The sequence below is a fragment of the Lepidochelys kempii genome, chromosome 2 (genome assembly GCF_965140265.1).
Source record: "Lepidochelys kempii isolate rLepKem1 chromosome 2, rLepKem1.hap2, whole genome shotgun sequence".
Classification (NCBI taxonomy): Eukaryota; Metazoa; Chordata; order Testudines; family Cheloniidae; genus Lepidochelys; species Lepidochelys kempii.
This window is the reverse complement of record NC_133257.1, coordinates 46,564,446-46,590,684: the sequence shown is the minus strand read 5'-3', so window position 1 is coordinate 46,590,684 and position 26,239 is coordinate 46,564,446. Positions and strand designations below refer to the sequence as shown.

Genomic DNA, 26,239 nt, shown 5'->3' with positions numbered 1-26,239 from the left:
TTCTATGATCATCAGTTGTTCCTTCTGGACTCAAAATCTATCAGTCTAAGGGCTTGTCTACACTTGAAATGCTACAGTGGCACCTCTGCAGCTGTGTCACAGTAGCTCTTCAGTGTAGATACTGCCTTTGCCGATGGGAGGGATTCTCCCACTGGTGTAGGTAATCCACTTCCCTGAGAGGCGATAGAAGAATTCTTCCATCAACCTAACACTGTCTACACTGGCACCTAGGTCACTTTAACTTCGCTGCTCAGGGGTGTGGATTTTTCACACTCCGACCAATGTAGTTAAACCAACCTAATTTTCTAGTGTAGACGAGGCCTAAATCATCGGGGCTTTTTCTCCCCTTTATTTTTGCCTTACCTCCTAGCAGGAGCAACAGCCTCCTAAGTATAAATGATCATTACAAGTGCAGTCTATGTGTTAATCTACTTGTTTTGGGGATTTTTTAAAACATACATTTGTACCGAGTGATTGATTGTAGACATTTACTGTAATTTAATTACCCTTTTCAAATCACATTCAAGTGCTGATATAGCATAATATTATTGCATATTCAATTACAGATAATGCATATTTCTTCTATTTAGTTTATGACTTACATAATGAAATGTTGGAGGGGGGACGGGAAACTGGGATGAAAAAGACAGTCTTTTTTACTCTGGAGACAGGAGTGTGAACCCAGTCAAGCTAGATTTAATTTACAAGCCAACCATCACATCATTTTCCCCCAGTTTTGTTAAGCTAAGATATAAAAAAAACCTTCCCAGGAGGGGTCAAAGGAAGAAGTTAGCATAAAGTAGAAGCTGCCTCCTTTAGTCTGTGACACTGGATCCCAGGTAGGTCTGGGACAGAACTGTTTGACTTGCACAAGTGAACAATGCAAAAGGCATGCAAAAGATAAATGAAAGGAGAGCCATGAGCCAAGCAAGCATCCCTTCTGCCTATTAATTGAAAAAATATATAAAATGCAGCAATGTAGATCATAGGCCTTATCTGCACTTGGAATTAACTCCAATATCAGGCTTTGGTGATCTCCTACACATCCTGCTTCTTGTCAGACTAGAAATACTGCATGAACAGCCTCTTGCTGTATTTCTACTTCTGGAGACAATCAGGTTGCAAAAATGAAACATAAATATCATTTAGTACGTTCAAATAAAAAAACAAAAACTCAAAATAAAAAATCTTGGATTCAAGATTTTGATAAAGACTCACCTAGGTACTTATTTTATCCAAATAACTTTGCTTATCTCTGCTGTAGGAGGCTGAATCACATTGTTGGAAAAAGGCCACAAAACAGGGAAAAGAGCAATGAGTTCTAGTAAAAAGTGTTCAAAGCAGTGGTGCAAGTAGATTTGAACTCTTGCTGCTATGGCACCATCCCCTGCTCCCGCTCCCCTCCCCACAAAAAATGTTCTCTGACTAGATCCCTGCGTGGATACAAATTTATACCCACGATGTGGATATCTGTGGATAGAAATCAGTATCTGCTGAACCGTAGGGCTCTCCCAGGAACCACAGCGGCAAAAGGAGCAGAACATGGGACTGCTGCTCCCAGGAGCCAGCACCCCCCGTTGGCACCTCCTCTGGCGCGGCTGTACTGCCCCCAACCCCGCCCCCAGCCCTTCCACACAGCTGCCTCTCCTGTCTGGGGTCTGTACAGCCCCACCAGAGGACAGGGCTGGGGACACAGCTGGGGGCAGTACAGCCGCGCCGGAGGAGCTGCGGGCGCGGGGTGTTGGCTCCTGGGAGCGGCAGCCCCACGGGCTGCACCTTTTGCTGCTACGGTTCCCAGGGGAGCCCTGCAGTTCTGAAACTGTGTCTTTCTGGTACGGCATACCAGCAATAAATGTCTTAATGGAACCACATACCTGACCGTACTGGCTTACTTGCACCACTGGTTCAAACCAGTGTAATTGCAGTGATCCAGCCTCCACAGACAGCAGAATCAGACAGCAATCTGAAAAGGGACCAAGCGTTGCTTATGCCATTCCTAAATACCTTGAGGGCCTTCTTTGAAAAGCCGTCCACTTATATGGGTGCAAAATCACACCCACTTTGTTGAGGAAACACCTTACATGCACTTTAGAAGTCTGACAACTGAGCCCACACTCTAAGTTGTTTGACATCTGCCTGCATGCAAGCATAATGCATGAACTTGTGAATGACTGCATGCAATAGATGCTGTGGATGTAAATTCCAACATTTCCATGAAGTCTGGTTTTCAGCATGAGCACAGGTGTTTGCACCTGCAAAATGCAAGTACATGTGTACGCACACACAATGTTGTGCATGTACAAATGGAAGCTGTTGTTAGAATTGTAACCTCCTTTGACATGGAAAATATAGGCATGGGATAAGAGGAAAGAGGCAGAGTCACCAGTAACCAAGTACCAGGAACATTACAGTTTGCTACTTGTTAAAGAAATAAGCCTGTTAGGATTTCAAAAACAACCACATGTTCAGTTTATAGATCAGATTATTTGTACCAAGATGTCTCAAGGTAACTTCCAGACAGGAGGTAGAGGTAATGGCTGATACAGTGGTCATCTGGTGTGTGCTCATCATCAAATGATGTGAGCTAATGGGGTTGAATGGAGAAACCAGATCAGAGAGTTCACGCAGACCAAGACTCCAAAGGGATTTATTTAAAAGAAAACCTCTTGGTTTATCTAAAATAGGGTTTCAGAAGGAGGTAATGTTTTTAAATACCTTGTTGGTCTGTTGCTGTCACTTGCCCTTCTGCAAACAGGATGATTTTATCTGTGGGGTTGGGTGTGTAGGAAGGGGGGCAGGGAGTTCCTAGTATAACAACTAGCACATGAAATTAAATATCAGGGGGTAGCCGGGTTAGTCTGTATCCACAAAAACAACAAGGAATCCGGTGGCACCTTAAAGACAACAGATTTATTTGGGCATAAGCTTTCATGGGTAAAAAGCCCCACTTCTTCAGATGCATCTTCTTGCATCTGAAGAAGTGGCTTTTTTTACCCATGAAAGCTTATGCCCAAATAATCCTGTTAGTCTTTAAGGTGCCACCAGACTCCTTGTTGTTTTTTATGAAATTAAATAATTCTCAATAAGCTTAGTAAAAGCCTATTCACTGGTCAGGTTTCAAAAGCCTCTTTTTAAACACAAACTTAACAATCCATTGAGCTCTTTGAATAAATACTTCTCACTTAAAGTGCTTTAAAGCTTGGTTTTCTTGTTCTGGCATTGATGTATTGTGTTTGGAGGTGTAACCATCAGGGAAGGGAGAGGGAGGAGGTGGCTGCTTAATAAAACCATTTAGGGCTTTAGCACAATAGCAACAAAGGAGCAGGACAAACAATGAAACCATCAGCCAAAAATTCCGAAGGGCTGTTGAGAGGGTGAGGATGGCAAGGAGACCTTGGTCCTGAAAATCTGTGTGTCTTATACACCTAGTAGGCAGGGTTGCCAGGAGGACCCGGTCGAAAAGAGACCCTGGTGGGTCTGGTCAGCACTGCTGACTAGGCCGTTAAAAGTCTGGTCAGTGGTGCAGGGGGCTAAGGCAGGCTCCCTACCTGCCTGGCTTTGCACGGCTCCTGGGAAGCTGCTGTCATCTCCCTCGGGCTCCTAATCATAGGGGCGGCCACTGGGGCTCCATGCGCTGCCCCTGCCCAGACCACTGGCTCCGCAGCTCCCATTGGCTGGGAACCGTGGCTAATGGGAGCTGCAGGGGCGGTGCCTGTGGACAGGGGCAGTGCGCGGCACCATGTGGCCGTGCCTCTGCCTAGGAGCCGGAAGGGGATGCTGGCAGCTTTCTGGGAACCGCCTGAGGTAAGCGCTGCCCAGAGTCTGCACCCTGGACCCCCTCCCATGCCCCAATCCCCTCTCCCAGCTTGGAACCCCCTCCCACACCCAAACTCCCTCATGGAGCCTGCACCCCACACCGCCTCCCATGCCCCAGCCCTCTGCCCCAGCCCTGAGCCCCCTCCCACACCCCAAACCCTTCATCCCCAGCTCCACCCCAGAGCCTGCACCCCCAGCTGGAGGCCCCCTTCCCACACCCTCACCCTCTCCCACATCCCAACCAGGAGCCCCTCCCACACTCTGAACCCCTTTGCCCCAGCCTGGAGCCTCCTCCTGCACCCCAAACCCATCATCCCTTGCCCCACACCAGAGCTCACACCCCCAGCCGGAGCCCTCATGCCCTCATGCCCCAACTCCCTGCCCCAGCATGGTGAAAATGAGCGAGTGAAGGGAGGAGAGATGGGAGGGGAGGGGAGATGGAGTAAGTGGGGGGTGGGGCTTCAGAGAAGGGGGCAGGTCGAGGGCGGGGGGGCGGGGCAAGGGTGTTCAGTTTTCTGCAAATAGAGAGTAGGCAGCATAGGTACTTTAGGTCTGATTTCTCTTATAACTCTAACCTCTTTAATAAGGATCTTAGTTTTAAATCTGAACACTGCAAATTCAGATAACTCATTTAAAGCCAAATTAAGCCAACACAGCACTGCTAAAAGCTAGAGGGGCTGCAGAGAGCCTCTTTGGCTTTGTAGGGCTCTGACAGGGAGGCAGCCATCATTTGGCTGTAGGTTCTGGGGACAAGGGAACACAAGGTTTTGGTGGCTAGTGCTTGTCTGTAGCACTGAGGATTCCAGATCAGCAAGCCTAGGCTGGGGGCCAGGGCTTCCCTCTCATGCATTACTAGTACTAGCAGGAGAACAGCGGATGGGGTGCAGGCTATGCTTTAGGAAAGTGTAGCAAGTCCAACTGCTTACTGCCCTCCTCTTCCCTTCCCCCACCACCATGCACCCATTACACTGCATGCCTTAGAAAGGCATAGTATCTTGTACCACTGCCAATTGTGTGGTGCTCCTCTTTCTCCCCAACCTGGCTTTGGCGGGTAAGGTTAGATTAGTCCCACATATGAGCACACACATTCTGTGACACTCCATTTGATTTGTCAGACAACCCCATTCTGTCACTGACTGTTACACCTCATCATTATAGAGTAAATCAATTAATATTTTTCTGACAGATGTCCTCCAGATCATAAAGGTGTGCCCAGTAATTGCATAACATGAACGCAATCATGTTTATGCAAGAAAGAAAATCCTACCCTTGAACGGGCAAGCGGGAGAGTGTTTCAACTAAAACAGATCCAATTCTGATTTCTAAAATTACCAGCAACATTTCTGTCAAGACTTGAGGTAGCAGAAAATCTCCATTAGCACTCGGTACTTGGAGAACTGCTATCCTATAGCCATCACCAATAATGCCAGGGTCTGACAATTGCCTGTAATTTCTCCATTTTAACAAAGCACTCAACCCAGAGCAAAGCAGCACACAGCGCTCTTGCAGTGCAGGGAGTACATGGGCATTCAAGCAGCTGTATATTTGCTAAGTCAAATCTTGATCCAAGGGGGAGTTTAGAGAATGAATTGGACCTTAAAGTGATTGCATAGAGGAACTGACGATTTCAAACAATGCACTCTAATTTCTGGCATTTCGATACAATAGGGCAGAACACTTCTCAATTGATATTTGGAGAATTTTGACCTGCACTGGAAGAGAAAGACAGATGTAAAGTAGAGCTTTTAATAATGGAAAGGTGTGCATGTCTGTATGTGCATGAAGCTGCTCCTGCTGATAAGCTATCAAAATTAGAGCCTATCTTGGAGGAACACACATTGTTATTGACATTGCTGCTCACAGTAGCTATATGTTGCTCTGACATACCATGATTCACATACTTTAGAATGATTTATCTCTGAATTCAGTAGCCCATGGTATTTCTGCCATCTCTGGCTACCCAATGCAATAGTCAGTCTCCAATAGCCTGAGTTTAGTGTGTGTTGTTATATATGCAGTACTAAAGCTAGGCTGTGCTACTCCATTGGCTTACAAATATGCCCTCTCTGACACCTACACATTCCTCACGAGCCTTCACTGCACAAATGTATACATTGTTTACCTTGGAAAGCAGATGAATCAGAGGGGACATGATAAAAATATATAAAATGATAAATGGTACAGCAAAGAGAGATCAGGGACTTCTGCCCTCCCTGTGTCACAATGGAAGAGCAAGGAAAAATTCTATGAAATTAAAAGGGGAACATTCAAACCCATAAAAGGAAGCACATTCACACAATCTGTAATTAATTTTTTTCTGGAACACACTGCCACAGGAAGTTACTGAGGGCACAAATTTAGTATTCAAAAAGAGATTTTATATGGAAATCAAGGGAATCCAGAGTTATTAATGATAACAAAATGTTGTGGTAGGGCTATTAAACGTCATGGTTCAGGGTTTAAGTCAATCTCTAAATATTAGAGCTCAGGATAACACCTAATATTGGGATCAGATTACCCTACATCTGCCTACCATGGGGTTCTTACATCATCCTGCATACATATCGTAGATAGAAGAAAACACTGTATAAAAAGTCAAAGTCACCGAAGATATACTGGCCCATTCTACCTTGTCTCTCTCATGTTCTGGGACCAACCCAGCTACAACCCCACTGCAAATGAAAATAGTGTTAAGTAGAAAATTAAAACAACATTATAAGGTGTTACATATGTACATCTAAGGCTGTAGAAAAAGTTCTATGAAATATTTCTCAAATTGTATCAGTATGGGATCATGTAATTGAAGGCTATCATAATGCACATGTGCTAGGGGACAGAGTTACAGTTGCCCAGGCAAGAAAAGGTGCCCTAAACCTAGGCTGTTTCACCCACTCCTGGCTGGATTACTGCTTCTAGTGGGATCACTCTGCAGTCAAAGCTATAAAAAGACAGTGACTTTTGCTACATGGAATGTTTGCACCCTGATGGATAACAAAGATAATGTACGACCAGAAAGAAGAACTGCTATCGTCGCCAGGGGCTTGCGACATATAGCATCAACATCACCGCCCCTAGTGAGACAAGGTGCCCAGATGAAGGTCAACTGAGAGAAGAAGGTGGAGGCTACACCTTTTTCTGGAAAAGCAAATCTGCAGAGAACAGGTGCATTCAAGGTGTCGGTTTTGCAATTAGGAATAAGTGTCAATCAGTTTACAGAATTTCCTGTAGGAATCAATGAATGTCTTATGACTCTTCATTTTAAGCTCAGCAACAATCAGTCTGCTGCTGTCATCAGTGTGTATGCCCGAGTGCTCAATGCTGTTGAGGATATCAAGGAACAATTCTTTACAGATCTTGATAGAGTCTTGACCGACATTCCCAAGGAGGACAAGGTCATTCTCCTCAGAGATTTTAACGCTAGAGTCGGGCACGAGTCAGATCTCTGGAATGGCACTATCAGAAAAGAAGGCATAGGAAAGGCCAACTCCAACAGCATCCTCCTCCTGAGCAAATGCATAGAACATGGCCTGGTCATCACGAACAACCTCTTTAGACAAAGTGAGACATATAAGACCACCTGGAGACATCCTCTCTCCAGGCATTGGCACCTTCTTGACTATGTCATTGTTAGAGCTCGAGATCAGAAGGATGTCTGCATCATGAGGGCCATGTATGAAACTGATGACTGTTGGACAGACCATCACCTTGTTAGGTTTATCATGAATTTTCAGATCAGCTCAAAGCATCGCAAGCAAGCAAAATCATTATGAAAGAAGTTCAGCGTCAAGTCTCTTGAAGATATAGTGACTTGGGAGAAACTTCAGCAGTGTCTCTAAGATAAGATTGCTACAATGCCTACAGCTGATGATGAAAATGAAAATTTCTGGAAGGGATTAAAGACTGCCATTCTCTTGGTGTGTACTGAGTCCATTGGCTATGTCACCCAACATCACCAAGATTGGTTTGATGAGAATGATGCTGAGATTCGGGGCCTGCTCGACCAGAAAAGGAAAGCTGATTGCATATGGCAAAATGATATATTACACCAACAGATTAAAGAGTCATACAAGCAACTCAAGGCTGAAGTCCAAAGGAAAATCCATGACATCAAAAATAAGAAAAGGCCAAGGAGATTGAGCTTTACGCTGATAAACATGACACAAGGAACTTTTTTTCAGTCAATAAGTGCCGTTTATGGTCCATGCTTCCATGGTCCTACACCACTCCGAGCCCAAGATAGGTCAATATATTTTAAGGACAGGGAAGTCATCAAAGCCAGGTGGAAAGAGCATTTTGAGTTATTCCTGAACCGTGAGTCAACTGTCTCTGATGCGACTATAGACATCAATACCTCAATGACATGAAAGAGAATCTCTTGCTGACCCCTTCACCCATGAAGAAGTAATATAAGCCATTATGCAAACCAAGAACAACAAGGCAGCAGGACCAGATGGCATACCAGCTGAAGTGTACAAGTTTGGAGTTGAAGAACTCGTAAGAAAGCTCCACAAACTTTTTCTTCATATCTGGTATAATAAGAAGATTCCAGAAGACTTGAGAAATGCTAACATTTTTACAATCATTAAGAAAGAAGATAAGTCGGAGTGTGGAAATTATCAAGGCATTGCCTTACTATCTACAGCAGGGAAAAATTTGCTTGCATCCTCTTAAACCGATTACTCCCCCCTGCTGAGGAAATATTGCTGGAATCTCAGTGCAGTTTTAGACCATCTCATGGGACAACTGACATGATCTTTGTTGTCTGCCAAATCCATGAAAAGTTTTGGGAGCAAAATCAGGACCTGTACATGGCCTTCATTGATTTGACAAAGGCCTTCGATTCCATCAATTGTGAAGCCCTATAGAAGTGCTGGCCAGATTTGGCTGCCCTCCAAAATGTATTAAGGTCCTAAGGCTTTTCCATGATCAGATGACTGCCACAGTTCTCTGTAATGGCCTTGAGATGGACCCTTTCATCATCAAAACTGGGGTTAAGCAAGGATGCATTATTGCCCTAACCCTGTTGTCCATCTATTTAGCAGTCATTTTGGTCCTTGTTAAAGATTGCCTCCCCAATGGAGTTGACATTCAATATAGAATGGATGGGCAACTCTTTAATTTTTGATGTCTCTGCTTGAAGTCTAAATTCCTTAGAGCGTCCATTACTGATCTTCAGTATGCTGATGACTGTGCCATCCTCGCACACACTGAGAATGGCCTTCAAGCCACACTGGATTTTTTTTGCACAAGCTTACTGAAGCCTAGGACTCTCATTCAATACTGAGAAGACTAAAGTGCTCTATCAGCCTGCTTCAGACCTTGCACATGACCCACCACAAATCACCATCGAGGGTCAGACTTTGGAGATAGTCAAGTACTTTTGCTATCTCAGTTGCCAACTTTCTCAAAATGCAAAAATCGACAGTGAGATCCAGTACATGATCCAATGCGCAAGTGCTTCCTTTGAGAAATTGCTCCAACGCATTTTCACAGACCATGACCTAAGGCAAGACACCAAGATCCAGGTCTATAAGACAATTTGCAAAAAGAAAAGGAGTACTTGTGGCACCTCAGAGACTAACAAATTTATTTGAGCATAAGCTTTCGTGAGCTACAGCTCACTTCATCGAATGCATCCGATGAAGTGAGCTGTAGCTCACGAAAGCTTATGCTCAAATAAATTTGTTAGTCTCTAAGGTGCCACAAGTACTCCTTTTCTTTTTGCGAATACAGACTAACAAGGCTGCTACTCTGAAACCTATAAGACAATTGTTATTCCTACACTCCTTTATGGATGCAAAACCATTGTGTCCTATCGACAGCACCTCAAGAGTCTGGAGAGGTACCACCAATGATGACTCCAGAAGATCGCTGCAGTAACACCAGCATCCTCACTGAAGCCAATATCACCAGCATTGAAGCACTGATCCTCATGCACCAACTCTGCTGGGCTGGACATTGTGTGCAGATGCCAGACTCTCGCCTCCCAAAACAAGTCCTCTACTCTCAGCTCACGCATGGTCAGAGATCCTGTGGTGGTCAGAGGAAACGCTACAAAGACACACTGAAAGCGTACCTCAAGAAAACTGATGTAGACATCACAAGCTGGGAGGAGTAAGCCACCAACCGACCTGAATGGCACCACATCCTTGATCAGGCAGTGGCCCTCTTTGAGGAGAAGCACCTTGCCCTCAAAGCTGAAAAGCGATTGAGAAGGAAGGAAGAAGAAATAATTTTTTCCCAGCAGAGAGCTGGCCAGCTAGGAAATGTCTGTACCTACTGCAGGCGGATCTGTGGTCCAGGACCTATATGTAAATCTGTGGTAGAGATCATTCTTGAATGGAGAGATTGCTGATGATGAAGCACAATGGGCTGATTAAGTAACATGCAAATTAACATCTGCCTGATGTTCTGCTAATCACAGATGACAATCTTTGGTTTGAGAGGGTTAAACAGAGATTTGCACAGAATGGGCAACCATTTTAAGTGATTAAAAGAATGAATGAAGAAAAAAAGAGAGCCAGTTTTCATTGTTCTAAAGCCTAAGCCTGGGTGGCCAGAATAGAATATTGTACAGTACATTTTCTAAACCATGGAAAAATCCACCACCGATTGAGAGACTTTAGTGCTTACATTGTCACACAATTTTGGCATCCTCAGCTAAAGAGATGCCTCTGAATATATGTACAGTAGGAGTTATGATATCTCTTGCAGTTACACATTGTGTTATGTGGAGAGATTAGATGCAGCATATGTAACAGATTAAAGGTTCAGATAGCTGTTAGAGGTCTGCATATCAGAAAATCAGCTTTGGCTGCCCTTGTATCATTCAAGTTCAGTGAAGAAGAATGATTTGTTTCCCTTTTAAACAAGGGCAATATATGCCAGACAAAGGACATGCTCAGTTCCAGTTGTGAATATTTAGATTTGCCTGTTAAAAAAACAAACCAACGATCTTCTTAAATATAAAAACTAAGAAGCCACTAGTCTGGTTTCAGAACAATTGGTTTCTACTAATTGAAAACCTATAAAAATAACCCAGAATAAAGCAATCCAAGTCTCACAAGGTGTGTGAAGCTCTAATAAAAAAACAGTGTGTGCATATGTAGAGAACAAACTCTTGGGGAAACAGAAAATTCAACTAGTTCACACCCTAGTGGCTAATTTGTGAAGATAGAACATTAATCTGATAATGGCGCACACAAATGTTATTACAGCTATCACATTTAAGTATCACACCATGAAAATAAAGCTGTAGTCTATCTTTAGTATTTATCCTATGTTTCTCTGTTCATATTTGTACATGATATATGTAAAAGTCCAGTCTTTTCTAGTATGAAGTTTTAGAGAGTTATTAACAAAAAACTTGTCTATTTTAATGATGAGCTGCAAATTCCTCTAGGTTTAGGTAGGGAGCATACTACCTACAACAAAGGCAGGGCAAATTATCTGGTATTTGTATTAGTATGCTTGATCTGAGTTCAAGGACAAATCCTACTCTTTTGGTTGTTCTGAATGCAGCTAACTTATAATCTTGTGTGCTATCAGTTGTTTCTCTTTCTCCTTGGGGCCCAATTTGACAAAAAAGGTACTGGTGCCTGTTTGACAAAAAGGGTACTAGTTACACCCAGTCCTCTCAGAGAGAGTGCAAGTGACACCAGGACACAACTTCACTCTGAGCAAGGGTGCACTAACAATGTGTCTGTGCTGAGGATTTGTCTCAGTTGCAGCCATCTGTGGCTGCCCAGAAGTGTAACTGCAGCTGTGCAAACCAATAGTGGGGATAGGCACAGATGCTATAAACCATAATTTGCATCAGTGCAGGTTGGCCCAGTTTCATGCAGCCATAAGCAAATCGCATCTTGTAGTGCTTCTACCTAGTCTGCCCTGCCTGGCCTCCAATGGCTTCATCCCCAGTGTAGCCCAGACAATAACGTGGGTCACCTGGATTGATCACTTTTCCAACGTACTGTAGAAAACATGAGTGTAGTTCTTCAAAAAGCGGGGGTGGCCAGGACCAAATCCTTCTCTTGGGGCGCTCCCCTCCAAAAGCAGCTAAAACTAGGGAGCAAGTCAAAGCTGTATACGGCACTTGTAATGTGAGTATTTTCTATTACACAGGACCACAACAGATATTCATGCTGGTGTAGAGTTATCAGTCTGTGGGGGAGAGGTTCTAGGTACGTGAATTCAAGTCAGTTGTGATATGTCTGTCGTATATATAGTAAGGGTATACTGACAATATGCAAGAAGGTATTAATTCAAATTCCATGGTGATGAGTGCAATCTTAAAACCCAGACTGACAGGTGCATATCATAGATTCTCAGGGTTGGAAGGGACCTCAGGAGGTCATCTAGTCCAACCCCCTGCTCAAAGCAGGACCAATCCCCAATTTTTGCCCCATATCCCTAAATGGCCCCCTCAAGGATTGAACTCACAACCCTGGGTTTAGCAGGCCAAAGCTCAAACCACTGAGCTATCCCTCCCCCCCATAAATGGCCCCCTCAAGGATTGAACTCACAGCCTTGGGTTTAACAGGCCAATGCTCAAACTACTGAGCTATCCCTCCCCTCAACCAGTACCGTAAGGGAAAGTTGAAAAGAACTTTGAAGAGAGAGTTCAAGAGGGCGTGAAACCGTTAAGAGGTAAACGGGTGGGGTCAGCGCAGGCACGAGACCGATAGTCATATGGGCATAAAGTGGCCATTTCGTGCTCAGGTGTGTGTAACTGAGTGTCCATTACAGATTCATTCACTTTATTTTTCTAATTTATTTCTAAGGAGGTAAAGTATCTAGTATGTATGTGCTCCCTATTCATTTTACTGCCGAACTGAAGTTCTTGGTGGCATGGGACTATACACTGAATTTCCAATAATTTGAGTCAATAAGAATATTATTCCAGACCTGAGGAGCTTTTGTGGAGAGAGCAAAATTAATGCTGTGTGTTCAGCACAATTAGACACGGTCCACAGCAACAGTGTTTGTGCACATATCTGAGTCAGCTGATCATTCCATTTCATACACCTCGGCTTTACATCAACTATAATTATATTGCCTGAACTTTGGCACTGCATTCTCATTATCCATTGGTATTACACACTCATAATGTCTGTCTTCCTGCACCTGCTTCTGCTGATACTATCAGCTGTCACTACCTTTGTCCTAGGCATAATAGAGATTCTGCACACCTGAGTTGGTTGCTATGTTGATGGGTAATCAGCTGTATGGTGAGTCTCCAGGAGCCAAAAATGAATGTGCTTACCACAAAGATGAACACAGCCTCATCCTTGTGTGAAACATTCATTGTCACTGAAAACATACCCACTGGTATTTCTCAAAAAGAAAAGGAGTACTTGTGGCACCTTAGAGACTAACCAATTTATTTGAGCATGAGCTTTCGTGTTAGTCTCTAAGGTGCCACAAGTCCTTCTTTTCTTTTTGCGAATACAGACTAACACGGCTGTTACTCTGAAACTGGTATTTCTGTTCACTTTGCAGACCCATGTGGATTTGATGGGTGTATAGAGTTCAGTTGATAGTGTCTTGTTTTGGAGTACTCTTTGAAGCATTAGTTTTTGATTTGTGCAACTTTTTCACTCTAAAGGGGAGATTCAGGCCAAATACTTGTAGATTGCTGTAGTGTCATCCATAGCCATTGCTTAAGCAGTCTACCATATCCCCATCAGAAGAGGAAAGGAAAAGGAACCACATGTGACAGATGCTCACCACAGTGATTCATACTTCTTGAAGGTTTCAGAGTAACAGCTGTGTTAGTCTGTATTCGCAAAAAGAAAAGGAGTACTTGTGGCACCTTAGAGACTAACCAATTTATTAGAGCATAAGCTTTCGTGAGCTACAGCTCACTTCATCAGATGCATATCGTGGAAACTGCAGCAGACTTTATATATACACAGAGAATATGAACCAATACCTCCTCCCACCCCACTGTCCTGCTGGTAATAGCTTATCTAAAGTGATCATCAGGTGGGCCATTTCCAGCACAAATCCAGGTTTTCTCACCCTCCACCCCCCACACACAAATTCACTCTCCTGCTGGTGATAGCCCATCCAAAGTGACAACTCTTTACACAATGTGCATGACAATCAAGTTGGGCTATTTCCTGCACAAATCCAGGTTTTCTCACATCCCCCCCACCCCCATACACACACAAACTCACTCTCCTGCTGGTAATAGCTCATCCAAACTGACCATTCTTCAAGTTTAAATCCAAGTTAAACCAGAACATCTGGGGGTGGGGGTAGGAAAAAACAAGAGGAAACAGGCTACCCTGCATAATGACTTAGCCACTCCAAGTCTCTATTTAAGCCTAAATTAATAGTATCCAATTTGCAAATGAATTCCAATTCAGCAGTTTCTCGCTGGAGTCTGGATTTGAAGTTTTTTTGTTTTAAGATAGCGACTTTCATGTCTGTGATTGCGTGACCAGAGAGATTGAAGTGTTCTCCGACTGGTTTATGAATGTTATAATTCTTGACATCTGATTTGTGTCCATTTATTCTTTTATGTAGAGACTGTCCAGTTTGACCAATGTACATGGCAGAGGGGCATTGCTGGCACCTTTTCGACGTCTCCGACTCAAGGAATATTTCCAAAATACCTCTGAACAGCATACTAATCCACAGAGGTCTCCCTACCAACACTACAGAAAGAGGGATTCTAGGTGGACTCCTCCTGAAGGTCGAAACAGCAGACTGGACTTCTACATAGAGTGCTTCCGCCGACGTGCACGGGCTGAAATTGTGGAAAAGCAGCATCACTTGCCCCATAACTTCAGCCATGCGGAACGCAATGCCATCCACAGCCTCAGAAACAACTCTGACATCATAATCAAAAAGGCTGACAAAGGAGGTGCTGTTGTCATCATGAATAGGTCGGAATATGAACAAGAGGCTGCTCGGCAGCTCTCCAACACGAGTTTCTACAAGCCATTACCCTCTGATCCCACTGAGAGTTACCAAAAGCAACTACAGCATTTGCTCAAGAAACATCCTGAAAAAGCACAAGATCAAATCCGCACAGACACACCCCTGGAACCCCGACCTGGGATATTCTATCTACTACCCAAGATCCATAAACCTGGAAATCCTGGGCGCCCCATCATCTCAGGCATTGGCACCCTGACAGCAGGATTGTCTGGCTATGTAGACTCCCTCCTCAGGCCCTACGCTACCAGCACTCCCAGCTACCTTCGAGACACCACTGACTTCCTGAGGAAACTTCAATCCATCGGTGATCTTCCTGATAACACCATCCTGGCCACTACGGATGTAGAAGCCCTCTACACCAACATTCCACACAAAGATGGACTACAAGCCATCAAGAACACTATCCCCGATAATGTCACGGCTAACCTGGTGGCTGAACTTTGTGACTTTGTCCTTACCCATAACTACTTCACATTTGGGGACAATGTATACCTTCAGATCAGCGGCACTGCTATGGGTACCCGCATGGCCCCACAGTATGCCAACATTTTTATGGCTGATTTAGAACAACGCTTCCTCAGCTCTCGTCCCCTAAAGCCCCTACTCTACTTGCGCTATATTGATGACATCTTCATCATCTGAACCCATGGAAAAGAAGCCCTTGAGGAATTCCACCATGATTTCAACAATTTCCATCCCACCACCAACCTCAGCCTGGTCCAGTCCACACAAGAGATCCACTTCCTGGACACTACAGTGCTAATAAACAATGGTCACATAAACACCACCCTATACCGGAAACCTACTGACCGCTATTCCTACCTGCATGCCTCCAGCTTTCACCCTGACCACACCACACGATCCATCGTCTACAGCCAAGCTCTGCGATACAACCGCATTTGCTCCAACCCCTCAGACAGAGACAAACACCTACAAGATCTCTGTCAAGCTTTCTTACAACTACAATACCCACCTGCAGAAGTAAAGAAACAGATTGATAGAGCCAGAAGAGTTCCCAGAAGTCACCTACTACAGGACAGGCCTAACAAAGAAAATAACAGAACGCCACTAGCCGTCACCTTCAGCCCCCAACTAAAACCCCTCCAACGCATTATTAAGGATCTACAACCTATCCTAAAGGATGACCCAACACTCTCACAAATCTTGGGAGACAGGCCAGTCCTTGCCTACAGACAGCCCCGCAACCTGAAGCAAATACTCACCAACAACCACATACCACACAACAGAACCACTAACCCAGGAACTTATCCTTGCAACAAAGCCCGTTGCCAATTGTGCCCACATATCTATTCAGGGGACACCATCACAGGGCCTAATAACATCAGCCACACTATCAGAGGCTCGTTCACCTGCACATCCACCAATGTGATATATGCCATCATGTGCCAGCAATGCCCCTCTGCCATGTACATTGGTCAAACTGGACAGTCTCTACATAAAAGAATAAATGGACACAAATCAGATGTCAAGAATTATAACATTCATAAACCAGTCGGAGAACACTTCAATCTCTCTGGTCACACAATCACAGACATGAAGGTCGCTATCTTAAAACAAAAAAACTTCAAATCCAGACTCCAGCGAGAAACTGCTGAATTGGAATTCATTTGCAAATTGGATACTATTAATTTAGGCTTAAATAGAGACTTGGAGTGGCTAAGTCATTATGCAGGGTAGCCTGTTTCCTCTTGTTTTTTCCTACCCCCACCCCCAGATGTTCTGGTTTAACTTGGATTTAAACTTGAAGAATGGTCAGTTTGGATGAGCTATTACCAGCAGGAGAGTGAGTTTGTGTGTGTATGGGGGTGGGGGGGATGTGAGAAAACCTGGATTTGTGCAGGAAATAGCCCAACTTGATTGTCATGCACATTGTGTAAAGAGTTGTCACTTTGGATGGGCTATCACCAGCAGGAGAGTGAATTTGTGTGTGGGGGGTGGAGGGTGAGAAAACCTGGATTTGTGCTGGAAATGGCCCACCTGATGATCACTTTAGATAAGCTATTACCAGCAGGACAGTGGGGTGGGAGGAGGTATTGGTTCATATTCTCTGTGTATATATAAAGTCTGCTGCAGTTTCCACGATATGCATCTGATGAAGTGAGCTGTAGCTCACGAAAGCTTATGCTCTAATAAATTGGTTAGTCTCTAAGGTGCCACAAGTCCTCCTATACTTCTTGAAGGCACTCCCATACCACGGTGATAGGCTTTGGTATAAGAACCTGAAGACAATTGAATATTTAACTCTTTTAATCAAACCGTGTTAATCATATTTCATTAATGTGGTGTGTTTACCCCTTTTCCCGATTGCTAATGAAGATGTTAAATAAGATGGGACATAATAGTAAACCACATTATGGCACCCCCACTAGCTAGATATATTGCTGTTATGTGTGCTAATATGTGTTATTTGTCCTTCAGTCAGTTTTCAGTAAGTTTTATAGTTGTCATATCCAAGTTGATTTGAATTAATTTTGAGTAAGAATTCATGACCCTCTCTATCAAATGTCTTACTAAAATCGATTTCCTCTACTACAGTCCCATCATCTACTAATTTTGCAGTATTAATAAAAAAACAATCATCGTGTTTATCTGATGCTCTTTATAAGCCCATGCTGCTTATTGCTCATAGTTCCATTATTCTACAGTTGTGTTGATCTTTTATCTTAATATACTAGATTTATTAACAGCTAGATTTATTTTCACTTGATTATTTACACTTTATCTATAGCTGTTATTACAAGGTCTCCATTACTTCATAATTGTTTAAATTGCTCATTTTTAAAAAACAGTATCTTGGTCATTTTTGAGTCAGCATTAATGTCATGTCTTATCTTGTGTATTAATGGGCCTACTTTTTCTTTAGTATGATTCCCCGATTTATTTGCAAAAGCCCTTCTTATTATTCCCAACTCCTTTAGCTAGCAGTAACTCATTAAACCTTTTTAGTCCTCTTTTCTCTACAAACCATTGCTGATCATGTATTCTTGTTTGAATGTCTCCCCTCATCTAGGTACAGTACTGAATATTTTTTAACCTCTGGTTTTTGAGCATTTCCTTGTGAAGTCATGTCACACCAGTCCCTTCTTCTTCCTGCTCTTCTTATTAGTACTGTGTTTTCCATTTCTTCTGAGGCCTCGTAGAAATTCTCCATCTTCTTCCACAGTGGTATAAAGTTAAACAACAGCTGCATTAAATTCTAAACAACATTACAAAAGGAAAAGTGGTGTCCCTCAGGCATTTCTCCTTTTGTGATTGCCAATGTGGGTTGCAGGTAGCTTTACAGCAGGGAAAAACTAAGTTTGTAAAACAGACCTGTTATGGTCGTTGTAGAATGCACAGCGATTCAGGAAGCCCTGGTGAGTAACTGAATGATCTCTCTTTCTATCTAGCTGGCTAGCCTAGGACATTCACACATCTCCCTTGCAGCTCCCCCTGTGGTCCAATCTACACAGTGGTTCTAGGCAGTCACAACTAGCACTACAGAAAGTCATTGTGGTCAAACTCAAATTCATTTTCAAATCTGAACGAATGTTTGTGAAAAACTTTCCCCACTATTCACTAAGCTCTATTCCCTTCTCTTCTGTTTCAGAACAACACCATTTTCTCTCTTCCTTTGCATGTTAGAAGTACAGTGTTTGCAAGATTATCTGAGTGAAGCGAAAGGGGATCCCCTGTCCTAATTAAATATGACTCATGTGTCCTGTTGGTTCTGAACCAAAGAGGCTGGCACTTCATCTGAAGACAATGAAAAGGTTCCTGTTCAACTTCAGTGGGCATCAGAACAGACCCTAGCAGACTGTCCCGGACAAGAGAAGGTACAATGGAAAGTCCAGCAGAGGGAGTCATTTTAAAAAGAAAAGTTATTGACAAACGTCTTATGGGAATTGTGAAATAAGTGAGTCTTTAGGAGTTTATTTGAATGTGAATGGGTAGGGCATTTGGTCACCTGAGATATAGAAATTATAAAAAACATATTCCTATAAGAGAGCAAAGGATAGTTTGTTGCAGATACATGTTCTAAACCACTCAGGACTAGATTCTCTTCTGTGCAGACATCTGATAGGTGTGGGGGGTTAGTGGTGGGGGACATGAGTATTGGAGTGCCATCGGGGAGCACCTTGCTCTTGATTCTGGTTCCATGCTACTCTGACTCCAGTGTATCTTAAAGGACCATACACCAGTTGAGGATTCATGGAACTCAGATGTACTCCACCCCACCCCCAACATGCTCCTTCACGCCCATGACATGTCCTGTGTGTGTGGGTGGCTGGCCTCCCCTACCTCTTCAGTCTAGCTAAGAGTTGTCCCACCAAGTGGATTCTCAGCTGAGCAGTGGAGGCCCTTTGCACTACTAAGGCATAGGTGTAGTTTGACTTCTATATTTGGGGGGGCGGCAGTTCCAGTCAGGCCAACAGGCTACACATGGAGGAGGCAAATTCCACACCGGCCCAAGGCTTGTAGTTTGGGACAACACTCCCCCTACCCCCCTTCATCAAAGTACACTCATGTGGTGGAGCAGAGGAGTTAGGCACAGAAGAGAAAACCTGGTGTGACAGGGGTCCTGTGTCGAACTAGGGTGCCCCCGTCGGCCCAGTGAGGGGTTGGTGCACCCCATCACTGGGATCCCCCCTTTAAGCAGGTGATTTTGGCCAAGTGGGTCCCGGCCCCCTAATAGGGTCACTTAGACAAATAGTCCATAGTCTCTGGGCAGGCAAAACAAACAGTCGGTAGCCCTGTAGCCTCTTGGCTGAGGCAAAACGAACAACCAGTCTAGAGCCCTGCAGTCTCCAGGCTGGGGCAGGTGGCAACACTTGGGGAATTAGCCCCCTGGGAGGGCAAAGCAGCAAGCAGTTTGCAGCCCCTGGGCAGGGCAGGGCAAAGCAAACAGCCTGTGGCCCTGCAGCCTCCTGGCTGGGGCAGGCAGTTGCCCTGGGGGAAATTAGCCCTCTGGGCAGGGCAAAATATCAATCAGCCTATGGCCCCTGGCAAAGCAAACAAACAGTCTATATTGCCTTACTACCCTCTTGGCTGGGACGCAGAACAGCCAGCAGCTTCCGCAGCCATTGGTGGCTTGGCTTCCGAGGCAGTCTCCGCAGTCAGCGAGTCACCTGGAGCGTAGTTTGGGTCTTCGGGCCAGGTGAGTCACAGGAACCAGCAGGGAACATCCTTCCTCCTCCATCGCCCACTCCAACTGAGCTGGGCTGCCTCCTTTTATCTGGCTTCTCCACTTGGAGCATGCGCAGCAGGAGAAAGGGTGCATGGCCACCTGGGCCCACAATGATCGGTCCGCCCCTGGCAGCCCAGTCACAACTGGCTACAAATGTTCTGTTTCAAAAGCAATAATTAAGATGACTAGAAAATTAGAAAATAATCCAAATCCAGGGGGCCAGGAGACATGCAACAGTAGAGGGGTTCCATCTTGTACATGGTTTCACTGTTTGCACTTGTTAATGTACTGTTTGTTTGTTTGTAGGTTCTGTTGTTACTGGTATGTTAATGTGGTAATGGCAGTTGACTTGGCAATAGATTAATGTTGTACTTTTTTATAAATACAGTTTTTTATTTTATCAAGAGAGTTTAGTGCTGTCACTGCATCACATCATACAATGTGTATTTAAAATAAAGGTAAACCCATGATCAGGGACAATTAGAAATTAGTAGGCAAACACTATTCCTCAATACAGTTAGCTACATCAGTCCATACTTCAATCACTTCCTTACATCAATCTATACTGTGAATCCATGCTCACACTCCCCTGCACTTACCCTACAGGTGACTTTCCAACACCAAATTGGTTGGCAACAGACCTGTAGCAGTCTGAGATAGCCAGCACCCTACAGGTGACTTTCCAACACCAAATTGGTTGGCAACAGACCTGTAGCAGTCTGAGATAGCCGGCTTCCAGACAGTTAAAGTAACCCACTTCTGGATCAGCCAGGCCTCTCTCATGCATGTGTCTTTATGCTGGAGAGTTGGGGCAAGATACTCACAAAGCTCCAGAAATGTAGCTTTCTTCAGGCGTCATCCCAAGTCTGCATGACAATGCAGTCCTACCAGTCTGTGCTTGTGGCCCTGCTCCAGAAGTGCTGGTCTATGTAGGGGATATCAGCAACTGTATCCAGTGTCATAAGCAGTATCAGCCAATTTGAGTCTGCCATACCTGTGTCGTCCTCCTCCTCCTCCTCCTCATGCTCCATTGTAACGCCAACAGACCTCGGTCACTGCTGGCTGGGGTCAAACCTGGGACTTCTGGAGCTTAATGCATGAGCAGTGACAGCCTGAGCTAAAAGTCATATGTCTCTTAGCCAAAGCTATAGCAGGCTCATCAATCTCTAGCTTGTCTAGCTGCCACTAGAGAGGGACAAAGTGCTACACAAAGCAGGCATAGGTTACACCATCATAAATGTTGTCAGGTGCCTTTGGTGGGTCAGAAAACACTGCTGAAATCACCTCCAGCACCTCACGAAAGCTCTGCCTGCTTCCTGACACAGGAGTGAAAGTGCAAGCAAGAGAAATTCGTCAAAAGGCACCTCCTACATGTCGTTCACTCTGGTAGCTGGGCATGAACAGACCAAAATGGTCAGCAGAATGTGTTGGCGGGTGTTCAAACTTTCTGTAGCATGCAAGATGGACAGTCAAGTTTTCCCATAGTGCACCACGGTCAAAAAGCTAGAGTGGTCACCTTTTGGAGTACAATAGGGAGTCTTGGATATTGTTGGTTTGACTTGGGTCTACGTGGTGCAGTGTGGATTCCAGAGGACCAGGTCCAAGCCTGGGTTAGAACATCCTTAATGTAGGGTTAACAGTCAGTGTAGACACTCAAGCTCTGAGTTCTCTAACCCAGGATCAGCTGACTGGAGTCCCACTAACCCTGGGCTTACACTGCAGGGTAGACATAGGTTCCTTCAGAGCTTGATTCTAAGAGTGTGTGAAGGCTTGAGGGTGTCCTTATTGATCAACACTGGTTTGCATCCCTGATGAATCCCATATTCTCTCTTGTGGTAACTTTCTGTGGGTCATCTTGATGTTGGAATTTAAAATAAATATGTGTTTGCTGAGAGGTTTTTGTTAAACAGCATGCAGTTGAGTCCAGCTAAGCATCACTGATGTGCTTTGCTCGATGACTCATGCACAGTGCTAATTTGGCAGCATGACCATTAATTACATTTTGCAGGATTTCAGCTCTCATCCTGCTAATTTGGAGGCCTCCCCATGGTTGACCTTCTTTTCACTTTTTCATCTCATCAATACCATGTCTGCTAAAAGATAAAAATCCCACCACTTGTGTAATCCACGGTGTCCTGTTACTGTAGCTGCAAGATCAGTGCTCAAGCCTTGAAGATAAACGTGACCAGCATGGTTTTTTTAAATTTCATTTGCTGAGGGGACACAGCAAAGAGGAGTTCACATGAAACATTTAGGATTTCATCACATTGACCAATGTTCATCAAGTGTACGGAATCAAGTTAGAAATGACTCCACAGTGTTAATGCCTGATTTCCCAGATGATTATTTACCTGTGTGTAGCTCCCACTGGAGTCAATGGGAGTAATTTGCATGGACTACATCTCAGGATCAGGCCTTTAAGTAACCCACCCCATGAATATACTCTTCATTTCCCCCTCCTCCCATCCACATTCCCTAAAATGTTGCTCTGGATTAGTTATACTGTTGTTTGCTTTACAGATTTAAAATACTCTAGAAACATGTAGGTTGTCAGATTTTTGCAGGTAGTGGCAAAATATAGTCACTCCCACTCCATGCATCAGGGGGCCCCAGGTACAGCACAGCCCAGGTAGTTTTACTGTGCAAGTGGCTCAAGAATCCAAGAGTAATGTACGGATACATATGTCCTGCATGCTCCCGAGCCCCCTTCCTTTGAAACTCCCTTCGATACCCCAGAGAATGGTTTGAGCATTAAAACATGCGGACAGTTGAACAAACAAGGCAACACAACATACCCGAGGCAAATATCAATGTCCCTTTAAACCATTTTATTGCTGACTGCTTACAGTACACTACAAACTATTTAATAGGGAGAGGCTGTTTCAGTAAAGCAGTTCTAGATTGTGCAGACACAGTTTCTTGAGTTTGTGTAAAAAGCAGAAGAAATTATGGAATACGTAATATAAAAACTTCTCAGCCAGTCCTTCCGCACACACTGCTCCCATTCACTTTGATAACCAATGCACAAAAGAGACTACAGCACTGAACCCATATATCAGAATCGATGCTGGAAAGGCTCAAAGCCTAAATCCCATGTGTGGCCCAGGAAACTGATCATATGATTATAGACATTGTCTTGACAGGTGAGCCATGCCCAGAGCTTACTTATTCTGTTGATTTCTCTGCTGAAGGAGCAAGGTTGGGCTAATTGTCGTTTGGACCTGTAAAGATAACAAAGGGAAGAATAGCTAGGAAGAAATCATGGAGGTAACAGTTCATATTTTATATTTAAACAAAATCCATTAAGAAAGGAAAATCTATGGGGCACATCATTAGTTGATGTAAATTGTCACAGATCCATTGAAATCTTTGTGTTGTGGGGGAGGGTCTGCCCCCAAGAGCCCAAACTTGTGAGATACTGGGGATGGGATTCATGAAGGAGACCTCGGTGCTGTTGCAATGCTGATGATTTTTAGGCCTAGAAAATCCAGGAATAACACTGCCATCCACAAAGCCGAGTTAGGTAGGTGAGCATGTCTATCAGATCAGGCCCCGTACGTGACATAGCCCTGGTCTACACTAGGACTTTAGGTCGAATTTAGCACCGTTAAATGGATGTAAACCTGCACCCGTCCACACGATGAAGCCCTTTTTTTCGACTTAAAGGGCTCTTAAAATTGATTTCCTTACTCCACCCCGACAAGTGGATTAGTGCTTAAATCAGCCTTGCCAGGTCGAATTTGGGGTACTGTGGACACAATTCGACAGTATTGGCATCTGGGAGCTATCCCAGAGTGCTCCATTGTGACTGCTCTGGACAGCACTCTCAACTCAGATGCACTGGCCAGGTAGACAGGAAAAGAACCGCGAACTTTTGAATCTCATTTCCTGTTTGGCCAGCGTGGCAAGCTGCAGGTGACCATGCAGAGCTCATCAGCAGAGGTGACCATGACGGAATCCCAGAATTGTAAAAGAGCTCCAGCATGGACCGAACGGGAGGTACGGGATCTGATCGCTGTATGGGGAGAGGAATCCGTGCTATTAGAACTCCGTTCCAGTTTTCGAAATGCCAAAACCTTTGTCAAAATCTCCCAGGGCATGAAGGACAGAGGCCATAACAGGGACCCGAAGCAATGCCGCGTTAAACTTAAGGAGCTGAGGCAAGCCTACCAGAAAACCAGAGATGCGAGTGGCCGCTCTGGGTCAGAGCCCCAAACATGCCGCTTCTATGATGAGATGCATGCCATTTTAGGGAGTTCAGCCACCACTACCCCAGCCGTGTTGTTTGACTCCTTCAATGGAGATGGAGGCAACAAGGAAGCAGGTTTTGGGGACGAAGATGATGATGATGATGAGGTTGTAGATAGCTCACAGCAAGCAAGCGGAGAAACCGGTTTTCCCGACAGCCAGGAACTGTTTCTCACCCTGGACCTGGAGCCAGTACCCCCCAAACCCGCCCAAGTCTGCCTCCTGGACCCAGCAGGCGGAGAAGGGACCTCCGGTGAGCGTACCTTTTAAAATACTATACATGGTTTAAAAGCAAGCATGTGAAAGGATTAATTTGCCCTGGCATTCGCGGCTCTCCTGGATGTACTCCCAAAGCCTTTGCAAAAGGTTTCTGGGGAGGGCAGCCTTATTGCATCGTCCATGGTAGGACACTTTACCACTCCAGGCCAGTAACACGTACTCGGGAATCATTATGCAACAAAGCATTGCAGTGTATGTTTGCTGGTGTTCAAACAACATCCGTTCTTTATCTCTCTGTGTTATCCTCAGGAGAGTGAGATATCATTCATGGTCACCTGGTTGAAATAGGATGATTTTCTTCAGGGGACACTCAGAGGTGCTCGTTCCTGCTGGGCTGTTTGCCTGTGGCTGAACAGAAATGTTCCCCGCTGTTAGCCACGGGGAGGGGGGAGGGTTGAGGGGGTAGCCACGCGGTGGAGGGAGGCAAAATGCAACCTTGTAACGAAAGCACATGTGCTATGTATGTAATGTTAACAGCAAGGTGTACCCTGAAAGAGTGTAGCCATTGTTTTATAAAATGTGTCTTTTTAAATACAGCTGTCCCTTTTTTTTTCTCCACCAGCTGCGTGTGTTTCAATGATCACAGGATCTTCTCCTTCCCAGAGGCTAGTGAAGATTAGAAAGGAAAAAAAAAACGTACTCATGATGAAATGTTCTCTGAGCTCATGCTGTCCTCCCACAATGACAGAGCACAGACGAATGCGTGGAGGCAAATAATGTCAGAGTGCAGGAAAGCACAAAATGACCGGGAGGAGAGGTGGCGGGCTGAAGAGAGTAAGTGGCAGGCTGAAGACAGGGCTGAAGCTCAAATGTGGCGGCAGCATGTTGAGAGGAGGCAGGATTCAATGCTGAGGCTGCTGGAGGATCAAACCAGTATGCTCCAGTGTATGGTTGAGCTGCAGCAAAGGCAGCTGGAGCACAGACTGCTGCTACAGCCCCTGTGTAACCAACCACCCTCCTCCCCAAGTTCCATAGCCTCCACACCCAGATGCCCAAGAACGCGGTGTGGGGGCCTAATGCCAACCAGTGACTCCACCACAGGGGATTGCCCAAAAAACAGAAGGCTGGCATTCAATACATTTTAAAGTTGTAAACTTTTAAAGTGCTGTGTGGCATTTTCCTTCCCTCCTCCACCACCCCTCCTGGGCTACCTTGGTAGTCATCCCCCTATTTGTGTGATGAATGAATAAAGAATGCATGAATGTGAAGCAACAGTGACTTTATTGCCTCTGCAAGCGGTGATCGAAGGGAGGAGGGGAGGATGGTTAACTTACAGGGAAATAGAGTGAACCAAGGGGAGGGGGGTTTCATCAAGGAGAAACAAACAGAACTTTCACACCATAGCCTGTCTAGTCATGAAACTGGTTTTCAAAGCTTCTCTGATGCATACCGCACCCTCCTGTGCTCTTCTAACAGCCCTGGTGTCTGGCTGCGCGTAACCAGCAGCCAGGCGATTTGCTTCAACCTCCCACCCCGCCATAAACGTCTCCCCCTTACTCTCTCAGATATTGTGGAGAACACAGCAAGCAGTAATAACAGTGGGAATATTGGTTTCGCTGAGGTCCAAGCGAGTCAGTAAACTGCGCCAGCGTGCCTTTAAACGTCCAAATGCACATTCTACCACCATTCTGCACTTGCTCAGCCTGTAGTTGAACAGCTCCTGACTACTGTCCAGGCTGCCTGTGTACGGCTTCATGAGCCATGGCATTAAGGGGTAGGCTGGGTCCCCGAGGATAACTACAGGCATTTCAATATCCCCAA

At 44.8% G+C, this 26,239-nt stretch overlaps 1 long non-coding RNA gene across 2 annotated transcripts in view; it reads left to right on the top strand.

Annotated features, from left to right (window-relative positions):
• The window catches only part of LOC140906533 (uncharacterized), a 170,387-nt gene that overhangs the window by 99,781 nt on the left and 44,367 nt on the right, over positions 1-26,239 (top strand). The window contains exon 3 of one of the 2 annotated variants that reach the window (XR_012157144.1): positions 18,374-18,599. This is a non-coding gene — a long non-coding RNA (uncharacterized lncRNA). Of the gene's footprint in view, positions 1-18,373; positions 18,712-26,239 lie in introns of those variants that run through there. The other variant, XR_012157143.1, reaches the window with a different exon arrangement.